The 27,297-nt window shown below is 45.0% G+C and overlaps 1 long non-coding RNA gene across 1 annotated transcript in view; it reads left to right on the top strand.

Moving 5' to 3' along the window:
• Positions 1 to 15,835, top strand: part of LOC106725939 — a 16,405-nt gene extending 570 nt beyond the window's left edge. The window contains exon 3 of the long non-coding RNA XR_001361948.1: positions 15,714 to 15,835. This is a non-coding gene — a long non-coding RNA (uncharacterized LOC106725939). The remainder of the gene's footprint in view (positions 1 to 15,713) is intronic.
• Positions 15,836 to 27,297: the final 11,462 nt, after the last annotated feature.

Below are 27,297 nucleotides of genomic sequence, written 5' to 3'. Positions count from 1 at the left end.
GCTGTAGTTTGACAGTCTGTTTGATGTTGCTCTGCCTCTGTATCTATTTTTGTTCATTAGTTTATAATGGTCTTTATTATCCATGAGTGAGTGAGATCATGTGGTATTTTTCTTTCAATGACTGGCTTATTTCACTTAGCATAATGCTCTCCAGTTCCATCCATGCTGTTGCAAATGGTAAGAATTCCTTCTTTTTTACAGCAGCATAGTATTCCATCGTGTAGATGTACCACAGTTTTCTAATCCATTCATCTACTGATGGGCACTTAGGCTGTTTCCAGATCTTAGCTATGGTGAATTGTGCTGCTATGAACATAGGGGTGCATATATCCTTTCTGATTGGTGTTTCTGTTTTCTTGGGATATATTCCTAGAAGTGGGATCACAGGGTCAAATGGGAGTTCCATTTTTAGTTTTTTGAGGAAACTCCATACTGTCTTCCATAGTGGCTGCACCAGTCTGCATTCCCACCAGCAGTGCACGAGTATTCCTTTTCCTCCACATCCTCTCCAGCACTTGTCGTTTGTGGATTTGTTGATGATAGCCATTCTGACAGGTGTGAGATGGTACCTCATTGTTGTTTTGATTTGCATCTCTCAGATGATTAGTGACTTTGAGCATGTTTTCATATGTCTCTTGGCTTTCTGAATGTCCTCTTTTGAAAAGTGTCTATTTAGGTCCTTTGCCCATTTTTTGATTGGATTGTTTATCTTCCTTTTATTAAGTTGTATGAGTTCCCTATAAATGTTGGAGATTAATTCCTTGTCTTGTCTTAACAGATTATGCACCCTCTGCCACAGCCAAACTACTGTTGCTCTTTGTTCTGCATCACTGGTTACTGCTTCTCCGTCTCTTCCTCTTGTTTCTCCCCTTAATGCTGGAAGGTCCCAGAGCTCAGTCCTGGATTCTCTCTTTCCTATTGTCAGTCACACCCTTGGAGAGCTCATCCAAGATATTCCAGTGACTCTCGAATTTATATTTTTATCTCAAGCCCTTCTGAACTCCAGAATTATATACACAACTGCCTATTTTATATTTCCATTTGGACGTCTAATAAACATTTCAAACTTTTCAAACATATATGTCCCAAATTGAACTCCTGATTTTCCCTACCCTGTCCCACAAACACACTGCCCCCACAAGCCTTCCTGTGTCTCAGCTAATGACAACTCCATCCTTCCAGCTGCTCAGGACAGGCCTCAGTGTCACACTGAGTCCCACTCTCCACATTCAAACTGCCAGATTATCCGATTGGCTACAAGAAAGCCATTAAGAAAACTGTATAGAATCCAGTCCATTCCCTCTGCACTGTCACAGCTACTACCCTGGTCCAGGCTCCATTATTTCCTACCTGGGTTACCCGATGGCCTCCTAAAGGGTCTGTCTGCTTCTAACCCTGCCTCCAAGAGAGCCAAGGAGGCCCTCTGTAAACACTAGTCCTATCATTACATCCCTCTACTTCAGCTCTACAAGGACCACCCGGTCCCCTCATTAGAACAAAAGTCCCAACACTGGGCTTGTTCCTGCTTCTCTTCCTTGCTCACCTGCTTCAACGATGGCCACCTGACAGTTCCTCAAACATCTCAGCACTTTCCTCCCTGAGGCCCTTTGCACTGGCGCTTCTCGCTTTCTAGAATGTTCTTCCTCAGAGAGCCACAGGGTTCCTCACATCCTTCAAGTCTTTGCTCAGCTGTTCCGTGCTGAGCGAGGCTGCTCTGAATACCTGTGTGCAATTGCAACCACCCTCCCTCTTATGTTCCCAGTGGTCCTTCCCCTACCACACACTTGCTCCTTCTCTGAAGTACTAATCACTTTATAATATTTACTTCTTCGTTTTCTGTTTCCTACGACCACACACACACACACACACACACACACCAAAATGTAAGCTCCACGAGGGCAGGCTTTTTTATGTTTTGCTCACTGAGATGTTCCAAGTGTCTAGAATGTAGGCCCGCAGTCCACCACCTACCAATGGCCATCCCACTCTCTGAAGTTTTATGTCACGTTTCCCTTTTCAGGCCAACGCTGCCCAACCTCTCTACTAATACAAATACCGCTTTCCTCCCTTCAAACCCCAACATAAACCTCCTCCTCTGGAGTCCTTTCTGCATTAGCTCTGCTCTGACCACGGATTTCTATGCACTTAGCCAACAACAAAAAATGGGCGTTAGCGTCTTGGTTTGCAGATTCTGTAAGTCTTAAGTCTTGCATGCATACAGCTAACTCCCAGTTCTGTATCTTATGATAAATGTGGTTTTTTAACTAGTGATCTGGTGCCTTTTAAAGCATGACAATATCATTTAAATCAAGGGCACAGTGTACAATTCAGTTACTTCTCTCTACAGATTATAAAACAAAATCAGTACAAAATGTCGAGGACATTGCCAGACTTAGAACCACGGCCACTGGACGTATGAACGAGGTGATCAGAGAGCTCCCTGGTCACACACACGGTAAATACTGAGGAGGTCACATGCCTTCTTTGGTGAGAAACCCAAACCCGTCGTGTCTCCCAAGAGCCTCGGAATGTAACCTCTCAGGAATAGGGTCTTTCCCAGGGTAATCCGGTTAAAACACAGTCATCAGGGTGGGCCGTAGCCCAGTGTAAATGGTGTCCCTCCCTATAAAGGGGAAATGTTGACACAGGGAGGGAAGATGTGAAAACACCCAGAGAGCCCTGGCTGCTGTGGCTCAGTTGGCTGGGTGTCATCCCGTGCACCAAAGGGTCGCTGGTTTGATTCAATCAGGTTGCAGGCTCTATCCCCAGTGTGGGGCGTGCAGGAGGCAGCCGATCAATGTTTCTCTCTCTCTCTCCATTCCTCTCTCTAAAATTAATAAAAACATATTTTAAATTAAAAACCACACACACAGGGAAAACACCATATGAAGAGACAGCATTGGAACGATGGATCTGTGAGCCAAGGAACGCCTGAGGCCACCAGAGCTAGGAGAGGCCTGAACAACTCCTCCCCCAGCGCCTTCAGAAAGAGCGGGATCTGGCCAGCGCTTTGGTTCCGACCTCCGGCCTGCAGAGCTGTGAGACAATAACTGTTGTTTGCAGCCGCCCCACTTGTGGTATATTGTTACAGCAGCCCTCCACACCCATTGTTGGGGTGCGGTAGACTGAGCTGAGACCTGTTAGACAGCCACATCTTCTAATTATTCAGGTTGCAACATACACGGTGAAAAGGAAGTTTTACAATTGATTGTCTTGATTCCAGAGTGACTTTGTAATTATTACTTCACAATCATTTCACCGCTGAAATACCAATAGCATCAAATCCGCATCTGGGGTTGCAACAGCTGACTTTGCCTCGCCCGTGCACAGCGCCCGCAAGCATTCTCTGTTTCCCAAGTAATCACACGCAGTTTGATTTATGAAATGGAAATAAAGAAATTTACATAAATGGTAACCCCAGTAGGAGGAGGGAAGTACACATTGCCAGGAATGAGCTAGGCATCAAAAGGCAAAGGCCAAACTAGGGCATTTTCTATGTGTTTTATTCATTTTACTTCATTCTCAAAGACTCATCCCTGCCTCTTCTCTCCCCCCTGTTTCCAGTGACACTATTTCCCTGCCTCTAACCAAAATGTTGGTTTGGCAGGAAATGAGGAGGAGGTTCCTTCTGAATGCAGACTATTCCCCTCGGGTTAACTCTTGGGTCAGAGCTATGTTTACAACAGTATCGTTTCTAGGACATATCACAGGGTTACAAACGGCTTCCACTGGCCTGCCCTCAATTGCTCTTCACATCAGCCCCAGGAGGTGCACAGAGTCTACATCATAATCTTCATTTTACTGATGATAAAACTAAAATCCGATTAAGTGACTTGCTCAAGATCAAGCAACCAGCCCTGGTCAGTGTGGCTCAGTTGGCTGGGCACTGCCCCATGCACAGAGAGGTTGCTGGTTCGATTCCCAGTCAGGGCACATGCCCGGGGACAGGCTCAATCCCTGGTAAGGGGCATATGAGAGGCAGCTGATCAGTGTGTGTGTGTCTGTCTGTCTCTCTCTCTCTCCCTCCCTCCCTCCCTCATCCCTCCTCACTCTCTAAAAATAAATTTTAAAAAGATCATGCAACCAGTAAAACCCAGGCTGGAAGCCAGGTATTCTGTTATCAAATTTCAAGTTCTTTACAGCATCATGTTCTAGATTACTTGAGAAATATCTGTTTTACTGCATAATGCTGGATATCTCTATAGCTGCTGTTGGCAGTTGCCATGTCATAAATTTATATTACTTTTATGGGCTTTAGTTTTAGAGCAATTCTAGGTCCACAGCAAAATTGAGCAGAAAGTACAGAGAGTTCCCATATACCCTTTGTCCCCACACACGTTTAGCCTCCTCCACTATCAACACCCCCCCCCACCCCAGAGTGATGCAATTGCTACAATTCATCGGCATTTTTTAACTATAAAGGATCTTTAAGTGATAATCCTATCAGCATGCTGTCATTAAATAAGATATGTGGAGACAATGTGTAACTCTTCTGGGTGCATGCCATGCATTGGGGAATGTACCAGGTGTTTGCATGTTTGGGGACATTTAACTCTCACAACTCTGAGGGGACAATTGTTTTTATTTTTATATCTCATGAAACTGAGGGGCAAAACGGCTTGATGCCTTGCCCACACTACACATGGGAAGCCAGGATTCAAAATTCTCCAAAGTCTATGATATTTCTGAGGCACTGGGCCTCAGGGGAAAGACTTTGCAAACCTTCTCACTCTCCAGTCAAAGCAGGATCACGCAGTGGTTCTCAACCTTGGCTGCACATTAGAATCACCCGGGAATCTTTTTTAAATCCTGATTTCTGGGCCTGACCCTCCGGAAATTCTGTTTCTTTGTTATGGGGTGGGGCCACAACATTAGTAACAAAGAAACAGAATTTCCGGAGGACGAGGCCCAGAAATCAGGATTTCAAAAAGATTCCCAGGTGATTCTAATGCGCAGCCAAGGTTGAGAACCGCTGCCCTAGAGCTACCCCAGGTCCCCTGGCCTCCTTAGGAGCCCACCCAACCTTTAACAACCCCAAGTCAGTCAGCAGTTCATCACCTAAACCCAGGAGAGAAAAGCAGGAAGCAAGGTGCTGCTCAGTGAATGACGGAAACACAACTGCAAAGCCAGTTAGCGCTGACACGAGGAAGCAGTAGAGCCTCGCCCTGCCCAGTGCAGGCAGTGATGCATCTTCACATCTCAGAGTCCAAAAACCTTTGCGGACTTCCACCACCCACATATGCACCTCAACCTCTAGCCCCAGGTCGAGGTAATTCCTTTTTCTCCTGGGATGACAGTCATGTTGAGTACCAGAAAGGATGAGAGGGAGGAGGAGGGGAGAAGGAGGCAGAGAGGGAGAGGAGGAAAAGAGAGGGAGAGGGAGAAAGAAGAGGGAGAGGAAGGGGAGGAAGGGGTTGAAGGGGGAAGAGAAGGGAAAAGGCAATTCCCAGGGCTTGGGAACCAGACTGCCCAGGGCTCCAACCCTCACCACATACACCAGCCTCCCCATCTCATCCCTCAGTGAACACAGGAAGGACCTCAAAGTGTGGGCCTCCATGTCTACTTCTGTCTAAACTCTCCCAAAACATCATCCATAGTTTCAACCGGCCCGAGTGATCAGCGAAATAGAGGCGCATTTCTAACAGGCCTTTAACTTTTAGAGTCTCGCGATAATCACTACTACTCTACCACTCCAGCGTCATACTAACAATACTGATGCAATGAACAGCAAAGGTAATACTAATTCATTGAGTTCCTATTATCTTTCAGGTGTTTACATATTAAATCTTCTCCAAAACCTTATGATAAACAGTCTGTAATTCTAAAATACAAAAGTTCTGAAACCCCAAATGTTTTCTTCTACGTATTTAGGAAACTCTTTTGTTGGCAAAACCTAATCTGAACCAACAATGGGGATTTTTTAAAATAGTCTTTATTTATTCCCCTTAAAGCAAACATTCATACCTTTTGGTGCAAAATAGGTTAATGTGTTGGATTCTGGGGCACTGTCCCAAGCTCTACTGGGATGTAACATACTATGTAATACAGAATATATGCACCTTTTAAAATCCAAAAATATCCAAATTCCAAAACACACCCAGCCATAAGAATTTCAGATATTTCCACTTTTCTGATGAAAAACTGAGATTCACAAAGAATGCAATTTTATTACTTATTTCCTCTAGGTCAGTAGAATCCTTTTACTGATCTAATAGTCAATGTTTAATTTTTTTTTAATTCGGAAAAGTATAGCTATTATGTGTGCGTATAATCTAATAGTCGTATTTAAGTGGATCATTTCAATGTACACCCCCATCCAAACCATTGCACGCGCTGCTGGCCGGTGGCTATCGGAGAGGGCTGACTTGCTTTCATCATCTGCTGTTACCCGTCCAGTCTCCAGGGAGGAAAATCCAGTAACATCTCTAAGAACAATGACTTACTACGCGCAGGGCACAGCTCTAGGCGCTTGTCACAGCACGCCACGTTTAAACCTCACAACAACGGAGGCGGGCACTCTTCCCACTGTATGGACGATGAATCGGAGGCACAGAGAGGTTAAGTCTAGCGAGTGAAGGGAACAAATCTAGGATCTGAATCTCAGCAGAAATCAAAGACAAAAATCCTTTTCTTCACGGCGCTTGTGGGGAAGGGAGGGGACAGAAGGTAAATAAATAAGCAAAGTATATAGTACATCATAAGGTTGATAAGTCCTGTGAAGAGGAATAAAGCTGAGCTTTTAACTCTATGCATACTGTCTCTAGTGAAAGCAAAGCCAGGTCTGGTGTCTGAAGGTTGAAAGAGGAGAGAAATTTTAGGATGAATAAACTGGATAGTGAACTCCATAATCAAAGTGATGCCTATAGAGGAAACTTTTTAATAATACATAAGAGCTCCTGGTTCCAGGCATCATGGAGTGACAAGAATTATATTTACCCTTCTGCCTGAAAGTGTCAGAAACAAAAGCAAAAAACGGGCAAAACAGATGAAACAATGGTTTCAAGACACTGGCTATCAGATAGTGGAGGACAATGATTCCTGAGAAACAGGAATAAGTAAGGTGAGCCCTGTGATGTACCCAGTGTCCTGACTTGAGGGGAACCCCAAGCCATGGCCCAAGGAGGAGGAGCCAAAGTAGAACCCTTTGGGGGATGCCCCTACATCACTACTTAGAGCAAAATACACAGTCTCACTGCCTCTACCAGAGGAGAAAGTTCCAAACCATGACTCAGCCTCTGCCTTAAGAAACTAAAAAACAAAGAGCAAATTAACCCCAAAGCAAGCTAAATAGAGGAAATAATCAAGATCAGAGCTGAAATTAATGAAATAAAAAATGGAATAATAATAAAGAAAAGTCAATGAAACCAAAAACTTGTTCTTTGAGAAGATCAATAAAATGGATAGCTCTCTAGCCAGGCTGATCAGGAAAAAAAAAAGAGGAATCGAATTACCAATATCAGTAATGAGAGAGAGGATATTGCTACAGAGTCTGCAAATATCCTATATAATAAAAGCCTAATATGCTAAGTGTCCAGTCATCCGGTTGTCCGTTCAACCAATCAAAGCGTAATATGCTAATGATATGCTAAGGCCACTCAACCGCTCACTATGAAGTGCACTGACCACCAGGGGGCAGATGCTCTGACCAGTAGATTAGCTTGCTGCTGGGGGCCGGTCGATTGGGACTGAGCAAGACGGGCCAGACATGCCCTGGAGCCCTCCCATGGTCCCTCCCCAGCTGGCCAACTTCCCGCATCCCTCTCCGGCCCTGATTGTGTACCAGTGGGGTCTCTTGGCCTGGCCTGTGCCCTCTCGGAATCCAGGACCCCTGGGGGGATGTCGGAGAACCAGTTTTGGCCCGATCCCACAGGCCAGACCGAGGGACCCCACTGGTGCACAAATTCGTGCACCGGGCCTCTAGTTTATAAGATAATTAAGGAATATTGTGAACAGCTTTGTGCCAATAAATTTGACAACTTAGGTGAAACAGACATACTGCTTGGAAAACACAAACTATCAAAGCTCACTCAAAAAAATATAGATAACCTGAATAGCCCTAAAACTACTAAAGAAATTGCATCTGCAGTTTAAAACCACTGGAAAACAACAAGAAACCTCCAAGCTCAGATGGCTGCACTGCTGAATCCTAGCAAGCATTTAAGGAAGAAATAATGTGCAGTTCTATGCAAACTCTTCCAGAAAACTGAAGAGGAAGGAATACTTTCCAAGTCATTACATGAGACCACCATTGTCCTGATTCAAAAACCAGATGGAGACAATGAAAGGAAAAAAAAATACAGAATGAATATCTCTCATGAACAGAGATGGAAAAATTCTTTCTAGAAATTTTAGCAAATTAAATCCAACAATATATTAAGTGGATAAAACATCATGACTAAGTGGGAACTATCCCAGACTGCTAGGTTGGGTTAATATAGTTAAAAAGCAACCAATGTAATGCACCATATTAGCAAACTAAAAAATAAAAACCATATGATCGTCTCAATAGACACAGGAAAAGCATTTGACAAAATCTAACGTTGATTCCTGATAAAAACTCTCAGTAAACTAAGAATATAAGGAGGATTTCTCATCCCAGTAAAGGGCATCTATAACAACTACAGCTCGCCTTATCCTTAAGGGTAACAGACTGAACACCTTCCCTGAACATCAAGAACAAGGCAAGGGTTTCCACTCTCACCATTTCTATTCAACATCATGCCCGAGAGTCTGGCCAGTCCATTAAGGCAAGAAAAGGAGTAAAAGTCGTCGGGATTTAAAAGCAACAAGTAAAACTGTCTTTATTTGCATATGACATAATTGTCTATGTAGACAATCCTACGAAATAGTTTTAAAGTTACTAGAACTGATAAGTGAATTTAACAAGTTTTCAAGACACAAGCAATATACAAAATCAATTGTATTTCTAGATACCTAAGACCTAGTGATGAATAATGGGAAATTGAAATAAAATATCATTTACAATAGCATCAGAAAATACGATAAGTCTGAGAAAAGATGTACAACAATGCACAATGAAACTAAAAAGCATTGCTGAAAAAAATTGAAGACCACTTAAATAATTGGAGATCACTGTTTATGAGTCAAAAGACTCAATACTTTAAGATAGCTGTTCTCCCCAAATTGATCTATAGATTTGGCATAATTCCTATCAAAATCCCAGGTGGCTTGTTGTAGACAAAAACAAGCTGATTCTAAAATTCATATGGAACTGCAAAGGACCTGGATTAACAAAAGAAAAACAGTTTTTAAAAGATCAAAGTTAAAAGACTGACACTACCTGAGTTCAAGGTGCATTGTGAAGCCACAGCAACCCAGACAGTGTGGCATTGTCATGAGGATAGACAGATGCATCCATAGAAATGACTGAGGCGTTTATAAACAGACCCACATACATGCACAACTGATTTCAACAAAGGTGCAAAGGCAATTCGGTGGAGAAAGGATAATCTTTTTAACAATCGATGCTGGAACGCACGGCAGGGACGGAAAGGCCTGGGGCTGCCCGGGTGGAAGAGGGCCCCAGGCCACCTGGGAGCCCTTTCCGCTCCTAAGCCGTCTGCTCACAGGGGGGCGCTGCCTATGAACAGGACGCATTTGGACAACCTGCCCAGGAACCTCCCACTGTACCTCGCGGCTTCTCCAGGCCAGACCGCTCTGCGAGCTCATCGTCCAACTGCCCAGGTGTCCACAGGCATCAAACGGAGCTCATCACCATGCCCACCCCACCCCACCCCCGGGTTCCCCCTGCATTTCCTGACTCCTCACAGCTGGCCATGCAAGCACCACACCTTGTCCCAGACACGTCGCCTCAGTCATCCCCGACGTGCCCTCGTGTCCCGTCAATTCCACTCTTTATCATCACTCAACACTCTCTCCTCTGCCAAGAAACCCTCCCTGGCCCTGAAGAGTTGGAATGCCCCTCCCCCATCTTCCCCTGGCACCTCCGCCAGGCCTGCCAGATTCACGCTGCCCGCTAGACCTTACCTAACCTCAGATCCTGGGCTGCGTCTTACTACACTGCCCAGACGACATGGTTGTTCAACACGTTTGTGGGAGAAAAGAATGAACAAACTACCTAAATGCACCCACAGTCACTGTAGACCGTGCCCTTCTCCCCGCACTTCCTATCCCTTCCCCTCTGTTGTTCTTTCTCCATAGCACTGATTACCTCCAACATGCTATGTATGTATGTATGTATGTATTGATGATTGATTGGTCTTCAACAAGCACCACCACCACCAAATGTCAGCTCCATGACCAGACGAGCTTTGACTGTTGGTTCACCCCTGGATCTCGAGTGGAAGGGACAGCACTTAACATTCACTAGATGCTTCATAAATACCAACCAATGACCAGTCTCCGCCATCAGCTGTTTGCATGGCCATGGCGGGGTCCGGGCAGTAACCCTCCTGGGTTCCCTGGCAATTGCCTCCCTGGGGTGCCACCCTGTCCCCACGGGACACCTTGCCTCATCCGCCTGGACCACGGCTTATCTGAGGGCAGCTGCTACCGCCGCAGAACCAGCTGCCAGAGGAAACACGTCCCGTGCCAACATCTGGGAAACTCACTCAGAGAGGTTCCACCCTCCTGTGCCAAGAAAAGGAGCCCTTTGCTAAGTGGCTGCGATTACAAAACATTACTTTCAAAATGCATTTAACAAGGAGCAGGCTGGTGCTTAAAAATTCAAGTGCTTGTGAAAACTTCACATTTAAAAAACTTAGTTTCTGGAAATGCTAAATCGGTATTATTTTTCTAAGTTGGTGGTAGAGAAAATTAGGTTTATTTTTATAATAACAAAATGAAGGTTGGGGGGGGGATTATGTTGTTACCTTTATAATAACAAAACCAAGGTTAGACCGAAAAATTACGTTGTTACTTTTTAAAAAAAAATTTAGATGGAGTTTTTGAAAGGTGACCAAGTGATTTATTCATGATTGCCTGTGGAAGAATGCTAACGAGTCTACGCACTCCCCATCCGGCAGGCACGTTAGATGTGTCGTGCTGTTTAACTCTCGTGTCTCTGGGGCGTAGATATGAGGAAGCCCCTTCAGAGTAGAAGAAACTCCAGATTCAGAGAAATTAAGTATTTGCTGTAACATTTTATTTCTTAACAAAAAGCAAGATCTGAAACTGATATGGCAAAATGATTAGATTTGACAACGTTAAATGGTGGGTGAATGTTATTGTGTATACTTTGTGAGCTTGAGAAACTTCATAATTTAGAAAATAAATCAAATGATGGCAATAATTTGACTACCTTACAGTGCTAATTAAGAGCAGAGCCCAGATTTAAATTCACATCTGTTTGACACAGAAGCCCATGTTTCTCCCATAATACTGTGCTGCCTCTTCACAGTGGAAACTGTTACATTTGCTTGAACTTGTATATAGCCAAGACCTGCATGGTGGGTATAACTCGTCATTAAATAGCTATTATGAGCAGGAATAATAATACAATATACCACCTTTTTTCCCAAATGCCTTCAAAATGGTTCAATAACCCCAGACAGGAGACTGTGAAAAGTATCCCCTATTCGCAAACAGCATCTTGGGATGCGGGGCTCAAGCTCAGAACCAGCCTCTCTTTCTTACAGTCTAAAGACAGAATTTAAAATAAGGAGCATTAAATTCAAGAAATATTATAGACAAAGAAAGAAAATGAGTAAACTAAAGAGAGTAGGTGGACCCTGGCCGGCGGCTCAGTTGGTTAGAGCATCATCCCATGCACCAAAACATAACAGGTTTGATTCCCGGTCAGAGCACATACATGAGGCAACCAATCTCTCTCCCTCCCCTTCTCTCTCTCTCTCTCTCTCTCACTCTCAAATCAATAAAAACATATCTTTGGTTGAGGACTCAAAAAAACAACAACCACCACAGCAGAGAAGAAACACAGAGGAGAAGGTGATGTAAAGACAGAAGCAGAGACAGAAGTGATGCGGCTACAAGCCAAGGAAGCCAGCAGCCGGCAGAAGTTGGAAGAGGCAAAGATCTCTCTCTCTCTCTCTCTCAAATCAATGAAAACATTCCCTCCGATGAGGATTAAAAAACAATTTTTTTAGAGTAGGTGGGTAGGTGGTAACTGCGAGTGAGTTCTAGAAGAGGAAAGGGAAAGAATTCTGAGGCTCAAAGGATAAGGAGAGTGGGAGGGGAATGATTATGTAATGAAAGGAGGCATCAAAAGAGGCCAATGAGGTGAAACCTGGGGATGGAAAAAGACAAGAGTTAGAGAAAATAAAAGGAGTTTAGATCAAGAAAAAATTAGAAATTATAGAAAAGAGAGGGACAAAGACATAGTAGGTAAAATGAATGAGATAAAGGAGCAGGCAGATGCAGCCTTGCAGTGATTTCATAAATGAGTTCCATGTCCTGCCATGGCTTCTCCTCCTTCCCTGACATGAACAGGATCAGCAACTCTGAGTGATATATTTTGCAATCGCAGGGCAATAAATTGAAAACATCAGTGACAGACCCTTTGCAATGAAAATTAAGCACTGAGGAATGCAAATTAAATACCGACATGACATAATCCTGAGAAATGTGCAGAAACATGTTGTTGTCCTGGACCGCTTTCAAGGCTGCAGCGAGCTCCGGGCCGCAGGCTGCTGTTACAGATTTTATTTCTCCCCCTCAGTCCCAGGCTGCATTCTCATCTTCACCAAACTAGCAGGAGAAACCTCCATGATGCTGGGGGTTAGAGCTCCAACGTGTGGATTGGGGGCCGGGCGGGTGGGGGACAGAGATACTATTCAGTCCATAACAAATGCATCCCAGATTTTGCTATTTCCGGCTTTTCACCATTCTAACAATGCTGCAATGAACGTCACTGTGTGTTGGTAACATGTGAGTATATCCATAGAATGAACTCCTAGAAGTAGAATTGCCAAGTCATTGATATTGTCAGGTGGTTCTCCAAACACGTTTGTCAAACTTCAACTGCCAACAGTGTCTGAGCAGTCATTTCCCCTCACAAACCACAGCATGTTATCAAACTTTTTTCATCTTGGACAATCTGTCAGTAAAAAATGATACCTTATTTTGGTCTGCTTCTTGTAGCATTTTTATAATAAGATGACTACTGTTGCTTTTTGTATATGCTATTATATTGACAGCGATTAAATGCTTGCATTATACATATGTTATTTTAGGGAATCAAAATTGCTAAGATGCCTGTATTCAAATCTATAGTCAGGTAATCCCAATATATCTAATCCAATTTAAAGAAGTATGGCTACGTGTGGTTTGCATAGAGTCCATTCTAAATAAGTACTTTCTGAATGAAACTGATCACTGGTGGCATCTGTTATCGATCATCAACGGAGATAAAGCCAGCCCCTAATCATCGATGCATTGTTGAGTGGTTGTGTATCTCTCAATAACTTTGAATTAATTTGAAGATATTTTCCTCTACCAATTCTTTGCCAATTGATAAGTGTTTTCAAATTACACTGAAAGAAAAGGGTTGCTTTTAATTTAAAAATTACCTAAAAATGTTTGGTAATTAAATCAAACCTAACTTTCTCATCATCGCTGTGCTTTTGGAGCCTCGGGAAGACATGGCACCAGGGCAGCCTCCAGACAGAAGCTCCTGCAGGAAGGAGCAGGCAGTGTGAGCACGGCAGGTTCAGGAAAGAGGCCGGGTCTGGGAAAGGTGAGCGGGCTCGCTGTGGAACATAAGATTTCAAAAAGGAAAACCGCCAATATTCAAACGTATAAAGAACTCCTGCAATTCAACACCAAGCAAACAACCAACTAAAAAATGGGTAGAGGACCTCAACAGACACTTCCCCCAAGAAGACACACAAATGGCCAACAGGTAGGTGAAAAGATGTTCAACTTTACTAGCTGTTAGGAAAATGCAAATCAAAACTATGATGAGATACCACCACACGCCTGATAGAATGGCTATTCTCAACCAGACAAGTAATAACAAGTATTGGAGAAGTTGTGGAGAAAAGGGAACCCTCATTCACTGCTGGTGGGAATGCAGACTGGTACAGCCACTATGGAAAACAGTGTGGAGGTTCCTCAAAAAAGTAAGAATAGAATTACCATATGACCCAGCGACCCCTTTCTGGGTATCTACCTGAAAAACTCGAAAACATTTCTTCACAATGATATATACCCCTATGTTCACAGTGGCCTATTCACAGTGGCCAAGACATGGAAACAACCAAAGTGTCCTTCGATGCATGGTTGAATAAAGAAGACATGAAACGTATATACAATGGAATACTACTCAGCCATAAGAAGAGATGAAATACAGCCATTTGTGACAACATGAATGGACCTTGAGAATATTATGCTAAGTAAAATAAGTCCGAAAAGGCTACGAACTATGTAATTTCACTCACATGTGGGATATAAGACTGAAAATCATACACAGAGACAACAGTATGGTGGTTACCAGAGGGAAGGGGCATAGTAAAGCGCAAAGATGGCCAAATACATGGTGACAGAAGATCATTTGACTTTGGGTGATGGACACACAATGCAATTCAGATCATGTATCATAGACATGAACACTTTAAACCTATAAGATCTTTGTAACCATTGTCACCTCAATAAGTTTAATTTTTTAAAAACTGCTGGCAGGACTTCGGTATGTGTGGATTTACGGGGAGAGGGCCCCTCGGCGAGGGAGGAAATCATTTTCATATTTAGCAGGACGATGTAGGTTTCCTAAGTGCCTTCTCACAGCAGCAGAAATATTTACGAGCAGATACACTAGTCAACTCTGTTTGCCACATGTAAGTCTGAAAGTGCACATTAAGTTTGCCATGTTTCAGGATTTCATCATGGTTTTGGCAAGAGTGTTTACACATAAGGAGACCTTTTGTTAAACCACATAACTCTGATCTGTTTATGAGCTCTAAAATTAAATTAGCTCGCATAAATACTGAGAAGGTAATTTTCATATTAGTCTCAATGGTCCCCAGTCCCACCACAAAAGAGCCAGTCACAATTCATTCGTGACACGGGCGGCCCGCCGGCGTGGGACAATGTGCTGCTTCGTGGGAGTTTCATGACCTACAGACTCTCACGCATTTGGAGGGGGAAAGAGTAGCTGGAAGCACTTTTGCTGGGTCTGTGGCAGAAGCTCTTACTATTGAATAGAGGAAATATACTGATGCAGAAGAGTAAAGAAGAAGAGTAAAGACTGGAGTTCAGAGCCTGCAAACTATCTCTGCAAAGGACCAAGTAAGTGTTGTAGGTTTTGTAGGCCATTAGGTCTCTGTTGCGACCACCAAACTCTGCTGTTGTGTCATGAAAACAGCCATGGACGATACATAAATGAATAGGTGTAGCAGTGTTCCAATAAAACTTTATTTACAAAAAAACATGTGGCAGGCCAGGTCTGGCCCATGGGCCACAGTTTACCAACCCCGGCTCTAGACTATATTGAGCTTCCCCTTCTCTGGTATTTTCTTTCTCAAACATACTCAGTTACGATATGTCAGGCCCTCTTCAGCTTTTTTAAAGTTAACATATTTAATTCTTAAAAGTACTATATTATCTTCCCATTTTACAGATGAGAAAACTAAGGCACAGAAAGGCTGAGTAACTTCCCCAGGGTTGTGCAACCAATAAATGGCAGAACTAGAACCTGAACCCAGGCAATCTGGCCACAGAGACCACAGCTTGCCACTCACTCCTGTGAGGTTTTAAACATGCAAAGAGCTCTCAAGAATTCACCTACCCTGCCCTTGCCAGTTGGCTCAGCTGGTGGGAGTGCCGTCCTGTACACCGAAAAGTGGTGGGTTCACTCCCTGGTCAGGGCACAGACCTAGGTTTTGTGTTCTGTCCCCAGTCAGGGCATGCACAGGAGGCAACCAAAGGATGTTTCTCTCTCTATCTCCCCCCCCCCCCCCCGCCCTTCTTCTCTCTCTAAAAATCAATGAAAACATATCCTCGGGTGAGGATTCTTTAAGTTTTTAATTCGTCTGCCCTTCCAGGACTCCTGGAGCTCTCCTCGTGCGGCCTGGACTCTGAGCAGATTCTTTTTGCTGCTCTTTGTCCGAGCGGAGCCCAGGTTAATTCCACGTCAGACTCCAGCGAGGGAGACGCAGGGAGGCCCTGAGGTCCCGAAGCCGCCCTGCCATCGGCAGGGTCTCAGATGCCTTGTTAAGGCCTCTAGAGCTTTGTCCAGCATTTTTCCCCAGTTTCCCATAAGCCTAGAAGCCGCTGTGTCCCCTGGAATAACTGGGGACAAAACGGTGCTACTAAAACATGCTATTTAAGAAACAAGAGAAGAGATTGAGAAATTGCCATATTGCATGTAAAATTAATGACTACAGAAATAAACATTTCACTCAAGGTTCTCCTCTAACACAAAATGATGGGCCCTCCGGATGAAAGGAGACGATGATTGTCACTGTAAGTGAGGGATCTGCTATCGCGGGTTTGGAAGTTTTCTCTGGTGGGTCTGGAGAAAGTAAACGAAAGCTGACTGTTGGTGTTGTCACTGCACGAGGACAGGAGTTCAAAGCTAACCCGCTGCGTGCTAGCATTCTGCATGTGATCTGCCCTGCCTACCCCATCAGACTATCGAGATTTTTCTTTTGTCAGAACGTGCCTCTTTCGACAGGGTTAAGACCACCATCCCACCTAATTAAAGAAGGCAGTAAACGGAACATTCCCTTTTGGGACACGGAGACCTCCTGGGGTTGCCAAAAAGAACTTGAAATGCTTTCAGATTGAGATTACACATGCCGTCACCTCGGCGATTATAAATTACTAGCTCTGTGCAAGGGCTGAGGGTGTGAGTAGAACGAGAAAGCAGCTATTCTCTGAAACAGCCTCTGGGAAAGGGAAGTGGGTGTTCCCATGTCCCATTCACAAAAGCCACGGACCAGTCCCCAAACGCTGCGATGGCCTTTACTGCAGAGAAAAGACCATCCACTGTGTCCCTGTGGGAAAGGCTCCAGCTTTCACATCCTGGGAGAACAGAGAATGTTTGACTCAGGAAGGGAAGGACATTTTTGTAAGTTTTTTTTTTTAAAAAAGACATTTTACCATGGAAGTGCGTGTTGTCACCCAGAGGAACCCCCACTGTGGGACTGTGACTGGGGTCCCTCGTGAGCTCAGCAGCTTTCATTGGACAGGAGACATGAAAAGGCAGAGGAGGAAATGCATGGGAGGCCTACCACGTGCCAGGCTCCATGCGAGGAATGTAACATAATCACATGAAAGAACTAGCTGATTTAAAATGTCAGCTTCTGTCTTCAAGTCTTGAAGTTTGTTGATTATCATTTAAAATACTTTTTCTTCTTTATAGCTGTGTGGTGATGGGTGTTAACTAGACTTATTGTGGCAATACAGCTGACGCTGAACAACACAGGTTTGAACTGCACAGGTCTGCTTATACACGGATTTTTTTTCCCAATAAATATACAGCCGATCCTCCTGGGTTTTACATTTGCAGATTCAACCAACTGCAAGTCAAAAACAGTATTTTCGATGCATGGTTAAGAAGCATACAGATACAGGGGGCCATCTGTATGCATTATTCTACACCATTTTATACACAGGACTTGAGCATCCTTGGATTTCTGTATCTGGGGCCTGAGGGTGTCCTGGAACCAGTCCCCTGAGAATACTGAACGACAACTATAGCTAAGTTCTCTATAGTTAAGCTCTGGGGGAGTCAAAAGTTATGCACAGATTTTCACTGCGTGGGAGTCAGGGGTGCTGTTCAAGGATCAAGTGTATATAGTCCAGTGATGGTGAACCTTTTGAGCTCGGCGTGTCAGCATTTTGAAAAACCCTAACTTAACTCTGGCGCCGTGTCACATATAGAAATTTTTTGATATTTGCAACCATAGTAAAACAAAGATTTATATTTTTGATATTTATTTTATATATTTAAATGCCATTTAACAAAGAAAAAATCAACCGAAAAAATGAGTTCGCGTTTCACCTCTGACACGCGTGTCATAGGTTCGCCATCACTGGTATACACAAATACCAAATCATTGCTGTACACCTGTAATACAATGTTACATGTCAATAATATCTCAATACAAAATATAGAATTAAAAAATCGTCCCGTTTCAATTGCTGTGAGAAAGTTTTACTTTTATCATGAAAACACTTCTTTCTCTGCCACCAACGCCTTCCTCCAAAGCAGGCCACAGGAGACGGAGGGGAAGAGGTCCGGTCCTGCGAGCACAGAGGGTGCCTGCCCGTCCTAGCACTGTCCGAGCAGGGGGAGCTCGGGGCACGCTCAGTACCCAGCCTCCTTCCCTCCTCCCTCCCCCACCATAAAGGGTGCGAGGGCCCTCGGGGTTCAGAGGAGTAACCAACGGGCAGGGCTCTGCCAGGACTGGTGTCGATCCCCTCGAGAAGCCACTACATCATTAGACGCTGGAGATCCGAACACGGCGCCGTGGGACTCGCGCTCGCGTCTGGGTCACACCTCCTGCACTTGCTCCATCCGATCACTGCATCCTCGCTCCCCCCCCACACACCCCCCATCCACCCCCCACCTTCCCATGGAACCTGCAGAGCTGCTCCCAACACGGCAGGCTGAAAACTCACTTTCCTTGACTTAAACGAATTTAGTCTCTTTTATATTTTCTGTGTGTCCTAGATACTGGCTAGCTTGGCTGTTTTAAGTTTTAAAATAAAGGCTGTGGGGCTCTGACTATAAGCCTTTACTGGTCCCTGTAAGCCCAGTGTCATACTGCTTGCTGAATTTAGATCGTGTCTATATGCTCTGCACAGATCATTCCAATGTCCTCGTATGATCTCCATAGCAACCCAGTGAGGACTATATTACTACCCTCGTTTTACAGAAGAGGAAAGTGAGCCTCAGAAGTTAGAAACGGGCAGGACAGTGGTAATGACTCAAACCCAATCACTGATTTCCGAGCCTGCCCCTCCTAACCATCAGGGAATGCTGCCCGCAGAGCCCTCTTTATCCGGGTGGTTAGCATAAAGCCACACACAATTGCAGCTCAGAAACCATCGTCACTGTATCCTTTCACTGTGTGTTTTTACAAGTCATCGTTGGAAGGCTAAATTTAGAGGAGCTGGTGCTTAACATGATTTCGGTTGCGGATGCCACGGAGAATCTGCCGGTGCCGCGGACTGGACTCTCCGCCCACAAGAAAGCACACGGGCAGCAGCGTGCGGGCTGCCAACGGTAAGGGTGTCTCCACTGACAGGTCGGAATCCTTCTGAGTCACAGGCTAATGTTGCCGGGTGGTCTCGCTCAGATATCACCAGCAAGCCCTCCCAGTCTCTGCCTTTACCTTCCAGGGAAGTGAGATGTGCCGTTTTCATGACGACATCCTGGCCACGGCACACGGAAATGACCCACAATGGACTTGTCACACGGCCAGGCTCCTGTGTCCTCAACGATGATGTTAAAGACTGAGTGACCTTCCTAGCCATCGACCTTAGTGACGTGGCATTGTTTTGCTACTGTGCGGGACACTGTCCCTATTAAAACAGCTTTGGCTTGTATTTTGTTTATTTTTTAAAAAACAGATTTTTATTGATTTAAGAGAAGAAGGGAGAGAGAGATAGAAACATCAATGATGAGAGAGAATCATTGATCGGCTGCCTCCTGCACGCCCCACACTGAGGAATGAGCCCAAAACCCAGGCATGTGCCCTGAATGGAAATCAAACCGTGACCTCCTAGTTCATGGGTCGATGCTCAACCACTGAGCCACGCTGGCTGGGCGGCTTGTATTTTAGAACACACATAATAATAAGGCACAATGCATTCTCCTTGCATTAAGCCATTCAGAGAGAAAGGATTTCACAGCAGGGCATAAGAAAAATACTTAGGAGAAGCTAGATCGAGATGTAAGCCAGTCTAGAACTGCATGGACGTTAAGAGCCCAAGCTCTGGAGTAAGAGAGTAAGTCAGGTGGCTATAGTTTTGAGTTTGGGTTCTGCCACTTACTTCCCATGTGACCTTGAGCCATTTACTTAACTTAATCTCTCTGACTTTCTTTATCTGTGAAATGGGAATAATACTACACATCCTGCATGGTTCAGTTAATGTTAAGAGTACATGCTGAGATTAGATGAGAAACACACAGTTTGGCACATGGTAAGCACTGGATAGTGGGTGATATTATATTATTCTCAGTAATTATTAATGGACTGGTCATCTGACATGATTATAAAAAATGATATTCTGATCAACATACAGTATATATATATATATATATATATACACACACACGCATATACAAACATATATACTGTATATGCATACATATATAAACATATATATTTATCACTGTTAAAATATGTGGAATTAAACTATGGACTCTTCGCTGAAAAGAAGCTGGAGTATCAATTTTTAAGGAATTCGAACATAATGAAAATGCTTAAAGATGAAATAATACGGCTTATCCTATCTTTAATCATTTGGAAGAATCCTCTAGGCTCAAGATTACATTAGTAAATATTAATCATCATTATTATACAATAGACCTGCAAAAATACAGAGTAAGAGAGGTTTCCAGATGATAAAATAGCAATTATTCTTTTACTGCAGAATATTCCATGATGTATCCTCTCATTAAGTCATTTGGAAGATTTATTTTTAAAAGATACTGAGAACATAGTGGCTACTCAGTGAATGCTTATCGATGAAAGGCCAGAGAAAACCAGAGGTGCCCGCCCTTAGGTACCCTCTCGGATGACGCCTCACCGCTCCCTCACAGGACGGAGATGGCGTGCCTGCTTTCGGGGTGAAGCTACTGTGTGCTAGAGAGCTTCACTTGCCAGCGTACATGCACATGTAGTGAGTGGTGTCAAGTGACTAGTAATTAGCGCATCAGCATTCCACCCCTTGCCTGGCTGCGAAACCCATGCGGCTTTTAACCATACTCTGCTGGCTGCCAAATTTCACAATGAAACATGCCATTTCCACCTAGTCAGCAGCTCTGCTCATCAGCTGTCTTAGTCTCTCCATTATCAATCTTATAACCTGGTGGGGGGGGGGGTATGTTTACAGAATAAATACACAGAACGTGATGTCTCTTGAATAAATAGATTTCAAATTCAAAAAATAGAAGGTAAAAAATGCAATAGAATGCTGATCTGAGACAGTTCAGTTCAAAAATACAGCCCCCTCTCCCGGCTTATTATGTTGGTGCAGATGCATGAGCTGCCATCCGAGCGAATGACACGCCTCACACGCACCCCTTGTCCATCTGACTACTGACTGGTGTGAATGACACAGCACGAAGAGCACATGCAAACTGTGTGTGTATATAAACCAAGAGAACGTCTCCAACGTTAATGAACCATATATTTTAGGAGATAGGCCACCGTTAAAGGTTAGTTTACATGCCAATTAAGGAAGCTATCATCATAAACAATTTGCCTGTACTCGGAATAAAATGTAATCAATCTAGGATCATTTCCTTTTCATCTGTGTAAAAAAAAAAAAAAGTAGTAACTTATTTATGTAATTATTACCAAAAGTTTTTTTTAATTAGGATTCGAGGACTAGGGTAGAAATTCAGCATCGACAGGCGATCTAGCGTGGGCTAGTGACTCAGGCACTTCCGTGGGTGTTGTAATAAGAAATGAGGGCCAGCTCAGCCCTCGAAAGGACATCTGAGCAGCCACACAGGCCAATGCAAGGTAACGACTTACGAGTTCGCTAAGTCTCACAACACACGGACAAGAAACGGTAGATGTTATTGATTTTATCAGCTCGATACCCCCACTTCTCAACATAGTACCAGGTCTTTTTGTTGCAGTAGCTACCTGCCTTAATTTTTCTATTAAAACCAAACTTATCCGGAGTCAGACGTGTAAGCCCGAAAGGAAGCACGATGTGGAAGGGTAAGATAATGCAAAGCTGCGGCTCAGTCGGAAAAGCCCAAGAAAGCACCCGGGGCCATGCCTTCGTGACGGATGAGACTCTGCCAGAATCAGTAGCAGAAAAGAACCAGTTAGAGCATCGCAGCCAAAGCCAAAGATTTCTCTGGAAGTCAGCTTTCTCTCAAGTGCAGCTCTGTCACCTGCAACCCAATGATGAAGGTCACGAACCATAGTTTTCATCCTTTCATAATGCACAGACGTGCTCAAGGTTAAAATGAGGAGATTAATAGAAACCAAATCGTAGCACCCACCTCGGAACATGACAGAGGCAATGAAGACGGGATGTGGGTGCGTTTAAGTAGCGCCAGCCTTCCACAGCACAGAAACGGTGATGAGGTCGCAAGAGTCCTCTCCTGACTGCTTAGGCATTCATTTTCCCCTCAATCTTCCTTTTAAAGTTACGTACGTTCTAAAGAAGGTTTGGAAAATAAAGAAAACCATTGCCCATGTCCCTGCCACCTTAAAACTATTATCATGTGTAACATTCCCACCTAGAATTGTTTTTTCATGTGTACAAAATCTTTTCTTTCACATCAGCAGAAATATACAGGGTGAGGCGAAAGGTTTACAGTTGAGTATCTGAAACACAGAGTTTATTCTTGTGTTGTTTATTAATTATTGTATTATTTTCCATACGAACAACAGTAAACTTACTTTTGCCCCGCCCTCCATGCTATGCACCTTGCTTCTGTTCCCCTCAAATGTCTCTCGGAGATGCGTCCCTGGCGGTATTTAGAGCTGCCTCGTTCTCTTTCATTTATACCCTATAGGACACCAAGTCACTTGTCTGCAATTGCGTGTTATTACAAACAATCCCACAGCACGCATCTGGTGCTCATCTCCTTAGGCAGAGATGCAAGCATATTGTGGGATAAAGTCCTAGAAGTGGATCTTCTTCAGTGTGTGTATTATGTAGTTAAAGTCATAGTGTCTGTTGAATTTTGCAGCCTGGACATTTCACACTGAATACTGCACACAGCAAATACGTTCCCTGTTGCCATATAACCTCCAAGATTAAAGTGTGTAGTGGTGTATCATTCCTCACTTAGGGGGTATACGCAGCCTTTCCTCTAATGTCAGGCAGTTCAATATTCCTCGTGACTTTCCTCAGTAAATAATGCGAGGTCCACCTCACACACTGTACCTTGCCTGCCCCACCCCCCACCCCCGGGGCTGGTCCTCCTCTCACTGTGCCCCTCTTCTTAGGCAGGCATCCCCACCCCAGAACGTGCTCCAGGTCACATGACCCCGGAATGCCTTGCCTAAATAGCATGACCCATGCTGCAGCATGGACGGACCTTGAACACATATGCTTAGTGAAACAAACATTCCATTGTTTGAGAATTCCTTTAAAATTTCTCAAGCTGGTTATCATCTTCAGAGAGTTTGAACGTTCAATGTAGCTCAAATCTAACTCTAAGCTTCTGGGTTTTCCATGTTGCTTAGCAAGCTCCCTCCCTCCCCCCACATCCCAGCCCCATACAACTATTCTCCTCTAGCTTTATTTGCTACATTTAGATCTTTAGTCCATTCACACATGTGTATCTGTGCAAACATAGTGAAAGGATGCATACCAAGTTATTAGTACTGGCTATTTAGAGCTTCTATAGTACAGAACTGGGTCCTTTACAATGTATATGTATGTTTTCATAAAGAAACAACAAAGATTATTCTTTCCGACTCAAAAAAATAAAAAACCCCACAAAACCCACAGTAAATGTAAGCACTGCTGTCTCCCCTGCCAAGCTGAGAAAAGGAATAAAATAGACCAAATCACTTGGGAGCACTCAAATGTACTCAGCAAAAGCCGAACATCAACCCAGATTCTAGATAAGCTTTTTATCAGCTTTAGAACAACAATTTTTTTCCCTTACATGGTTTATCCAAATGGAAGAGTAAATAGTCCCACCTTCCATCAGGATGAAATGAACCTGTGGTTCATCGCAAGCTCAAGCTTAGGCTAATTAGTGAGAGAGGCCAGGCCAGACCCTGATAACCAACCCCAAGGAAAACAGCAGCACGTGAGGGAGCAAGCAGATGGCCACTTGCAACTTAATGAGCAGACACTTCGGTTTGGATGCATGGCCCAACCCGGGGAGGTCTCTGGCTTCAGCTGGTCCCCTGGGAGCCCCGGATGGCTGGACTCCAGTATCTGTTCAGGGTACAGCCCTTCTCCTCCCACGAGTGGCTCCCATAATTCATGAGAAGCTAGTGTTTCTGTCAGGCAAGCACAGACCAGGGGTCCACACTCCTTCGAGACCGATGCTAACTCTTTACTTCCAGCCTCAAACAGGCAGATGGGGGAAGGAAAAGCGCTCTTCTAGCTTCTGAAGATCCCCTTTAAAAGGCAGCCCTAACTGGTTTGGCTCAGTGGATAGAGCATCGGCCTGCAGACTGAAGGGTCCCGGGTTCGATTCCGGTCAAGGACACAAGCCCAGTAGGGGGTGTGCAGAGGGCAGTCGATTAGTGATACTCTCTCATCGTTGATGTTTCTCTCTCTCTCTCTCTCTCCCTCTCCCTTTCCCTTCCTCTCTGAAATTATAAAAAATATATTTAAAAAAAATAAGTAGCAGAAAGAATTGGCAGGAAGCAAACCTTACTGCGGTCATTTTTTATATACACCTGAGTGAAAATGTGTTGACAGCCACGTGAGAGTAGGATCAGGCCTCAGGACAGGGCCTGGGGGTGCAAAGGTCAACTCAGTAAAGGGAACGAGGGAGGAGCCAGAGCCTGCTTCTTGTATTTCTCAGTTTTGCTTAGGACAAGGACGCACCCTTTTCCACTCCAGGTCAGCCCTCCAGGCCTTCCCTGGTGCGAACAGGCTGCCCAGATCAAAGTGTCTGCGAATTACACTGCAAGTGGCTGGCATGCATAGCAAGATCCCAGACAGGGCCTTAGGTAGATCTGACAAGGCCTAGTAGGATATATACATCTTTAAGCACTTCCTTTTTTGTATAAACATCTCTAAAAACAAGGTGAAGAAACAGGTGTGTGGACAGGGTATTAGGGCTCAGCCCAGCTTTGAGTTTTGCAAGGAATTGCAGCTCAAAAACATCTATATATATAAAACCCTAATATGCAATAGACCAAACGGCGGAACAACTGAACAACCAGTCGCTATGACGTGCGCTGACCACCAGGAGGTGCACGCGGAACATGGTGGGCATCAGCAGCAGGCAGCAGAGCACAGGACATGGCAGGCATCAGCCACAGCGGGATGGTGGAGCAGGTGAGCAGGAGTGCCAGACCAAGGCGGGACTCTGGTCACTATCATCGGGGTAAGCCTCTGGTGGTTACTGAAAATTCTTTGCTCCCGTGCGCTGCGGTCTCGCCCAGCACTAGCACCTGCTGCAGGCGCCAACCCCGCTTGCACCTGCTGCCAGCGCCTGGCGCCGGCCAATCGCTCAGCACCATCAGCAGGTGTGAGCAGTGGCTGCCAGCCCCGATTGCCCCTCAGGGCTTCTCCACCTCCCCCTGCTCCTGAGGGGCAATCGGGGCCGGCAGCCAGCTCTCACACCCACTGCTGGCAATGGCCCCGCTTACACCGGTAGCCAGCTCCAGAGCCACCGCTCACAGCTGCTGCCAGGACCCAGTGCCAGTCCGGATCACTCGGCACCGTCAGCGGGTGCAAGAGGCGGCTGCCAGCCCCAATTGCCCCTGAGGGCTTCTCCACCTCCCCCTGCTCCTGAGGGGTGATTGGGGCAGCAGCCACCGCTTGCACCCACTGATGGCAGCGACCCCAATCACTCCACGCCATCAGCAGGTGCGAGCGGGGCTGGCACCATCAGCGTGTGGGAGTGGCAGCGGTGGGAACAGAGCTGCAGGCGGAGAGGGGACCGGGGGCTGCAGTGAGAGGGGCTGGGTGAGGGCACAGAGGATGGGCCGAGGCCGCCCCTGTGCCCACTGCAGCCTCGCAGCCACAGTTCCTTTCAAGGTGCACGAATTCATGCACTGGGCCCCTAGTCCTATATAATAAAACCCTAATATGCAAATCAACCAAACAGAGGAACAACTGGTCACTATGACATGCACTGACCACCAGGGGGCAGACGCTCAATGCAGGAGCTGCCCTCTGGTGGTCAGTGCACTCTCACAGGGGGAGCGCTGCTCAGCCAGAAGCCAGGCTCACGGCTGGCAAGTGCAATGGAGGTGGTAGGAGCCTCTCCTGCCTCCGCGGCAGCACTAAGGACCCCTTGAGGCATGTCCGATTGAGCGGGCCTAACCCGGCAGTCAGACATCCCCAAGGGGTCCTGGACTGCAAGAGGGTGCAGGCCAAGCTGAGGGACCCCCCCCCCCAGTGCACGACTGTCGTGCACTGGGCATCTAGTATTTAAATAAATCACCCTAACCGGTTTGGCTCAGTGGATAGAGCGTCGGCCTGCGGACTGAAGGGTCCCAGGTTCTATTCCAGTCAAGGGCATGTACCTCGGTTGCGGGCACATCCCCAGGAGGAGGTGTGCAGGAGGCAGCTGAATCGATGTTTCTCTCTCATCATCGATGTTTCTACCTCTCTATCCCTCTCCCTTCCTCTCTGAAATCAATAAAGATATAATAAATAAATAAATAAATAAATAAAAACTGGTGGTTTTCATGTCAGTCTGAAATTATTGACATTACCTCTTGGGCTTGTTTATGTTACCTTTCTCTAGCTAAAAAATTTTTTCCATTTATTAATCCCCTTACAAACCAGAGTTTTCCAATTACTATTTCTCCCAGATGCAGTACCCTTTCCATTAGCAGAAGTTTACCTTGCATTAAATTGAAGATTTACATTTAAGTCACGCCCCCCCCTCCACACCCCAAAATAACTTCGCAAACATATTAAACAGGAAAAGGAAGTTGGAGTTAAGAACTGGAGGCCATAGGAACTTTTTGTTTCTAAAGGATTGACTGTGACTGCCAACAATTTTGTAGTTGTAGCTGCTTTCAAAAGGGAGGAATGTGATAATAGCTCCTGGGTGGGACAATTCTGGCTGCACTTGATTAAATCTATGCTTGAGACTCACAGAGAACAGCTTGGACTGCACTATGTTTTTGGGGTTTTTTTTTTAAGAAACAGCTATGCATTTTATGTGCCTGCGGCCTGGCCAGGTGTGGGGGGTCTGGCACTAGCTTAGATGGTAACAAAGGGAGCTGTACTACGCTGGGTCACGGCGTTACACAACTCCAATCATCACGAATGAGTGTCTCGCTAAAACCCTGTAGGTGTGGCTTTGGAGAGATGTGCTCCGTGAGTCTGAGGGCCTTTCCTTTCATGAAGGGCCGTGTCACTAAGCTCCCAGGAAGCACGAGTCCGCGAGAGAATGGGTGACAAGCACGGGACACATTCAGCTGGCGTTTTTATTTGCACTCTGTCTTTTTCTTTGGGTAAATAAGTCATTTTAAACTCCATAGAAATGCATCTCGATTTTGC

This window comes from Myotis brandtii, unplaced genomic scaffold (assembly GCF_000412655.1).
Source record: "Myotis brandtii unplaced genomic scaffold, ASM41265v1 scaffold200, whole genome shotgun sequence".
Taxonomy (NCBI): Eukaryota; Metazoa; Chordata; class Mammalia; order Chiroptera; family Vespertilionidae; genus Myotis; species Myotis brandtii.
Note: the sequence above shows the minus strand (reverse complement) of the source record. Positions and strands in the feature narration are given on the sequence as shown.